The sequence below is a fragment of the Vigna unguiculata genome, chromosome 4 (assembly GCF_037176805.1).
Source record: "Vigna unguiculata cultivar grain cowpea cultivar isolate G323 ecotype 2 chromosome 4, ASM3717680v1, whole genome shotgun sequence".
Classification (NCBI taxonomy): Eukaryota; Viridiplantae; Streptophyta; class Magnoliopsida; order Fabales; family Fabaceae; genus Vigna; species Vigna unguiculata.
The window spans coordinates 16,629,464-16,630,964 of NC_140795.1; the positions used below are offsets into that span (position 1 = coordinate 16,629,464).

General features: G+C 21.4%; 1 non-coding gene across 1 annotated transcript; it reads left to right on the plus strand.

Annotated features, from left to right (window-relative positions):
* The first annotated feature begins 968 nt into the window (after positions 1–968).
* Positions 969–1,042, plus strand: TRNAV-AAC (transfer RNA valine (anticodon AAC)). The gene has a single exon. It is a non-coding gene; the product is annotated as a tRNA-Val (tRNA).
* Positions 1,043–1,501: the final 459 nt, after the last annotated feature.

Genomic DNA, 1,501 nt, shown 5'->3' on the forward strand with positions numbered 1-1,501 from the left:
TATATTTTTCTATATGGTCTACATCAAGTAGTTTTAGATTGTTTATTATTTATATATATTTTGTATCTTTAAAGAATCTACTATTTACATTTTTATGCACAATCTATCATTTGTAATTTTATATCTCCACAATTTTTGCATGGTTTAAACTTTATTTTTTATAAATTCTACTCAACTATTTGTTCATCATTTTCATTATTAAGAAATATACTATTGTATTTTTAAACATTGTTTAATCAATATTTCATTTGAATTTAAATTTGATTTCTTAATTTTAATTAACTATATACATTCTGATATATATATATATATATATATATATATATATATATATATATATATATATATATATATATATATATATATATATATATATATATATATATATATATATATATATATATATATATATATATATATAATTTAAATACATTTTCATCATAAAATCAATTAAAATTTTATTATTAATTTTATAAAATAAAATACTTATATTAAATTTAATTATACTTTTATAATTTTAAATTAACTTAATAAATATACTATAATTTTTAAAATCCCGCGTGGATAGAAATACTAGTACACATACAATGCAGGTAATACTTGTTAATATACCTGCGGCACCTTATTAATATTTTATTTATTTCGAAATAAATAGCAATTTTAATGTCTTTTTATAGAAGAATTTAACGTTTCTAATATCATGAATAATTTTCACTTTAATTTCTGTAACTGATGTTTTAAGAACATTATTTTTACTATATGACATTGAAGCAAAATATGGTTAAATTACCCACAAAGTAATCTTTTAAAGCATTTTAATACAATATTTTCTTGCATTGCTAATAGAAATAATTATAAACATTATTTTATTTTTTTTACTTAGAATACTAATTTTCATCTATTTATTCCATATGTTTGCGCTTTATTACTTTATAATAGAATTATAAGTCTGAAAATTTTATCAAAATGGTGTCGTGGTGTAGTTGGTTATCACGTCAGTCTAACACACTGAAGGTCTCCGGTTCAAGTCCGGGCGACGCCATTTTTGTTACTATTTCTTCATGTAGTCATGGACTTGTGATTTTCGGAAGCTTTTCTTTAATAGTGTTTTTTATTTTTACCATAAGTTTGATAAAAAAAAAAGGGGAAGGCACACTCCATACACATTCTTATACTTGTTTATTTAATGTAAAAAAGAAAAAAAAGGAAGCAAGTATGTATTGAAAAGTATATATTTATCACATTTTAATACTTTAATGGAAAATGTACAAGACCGGTAGGAGGAAAATAATAATAGGATTAGTTCTTCGATGAATAAACCTTACAAAAGTATAACACTACATGTTAATAATGTTTGCGCTTGAGTTATTTGTATGGAGTAAACCATAGTACCCATGCAAATTATACAGAAGTTTTTAATGTAATATGAACTATAAATGGGGTTGTTCTACAGTGGTATAATTACTGATCTCCTAATTTTTTTAGTTTAGTTCAATTTGGT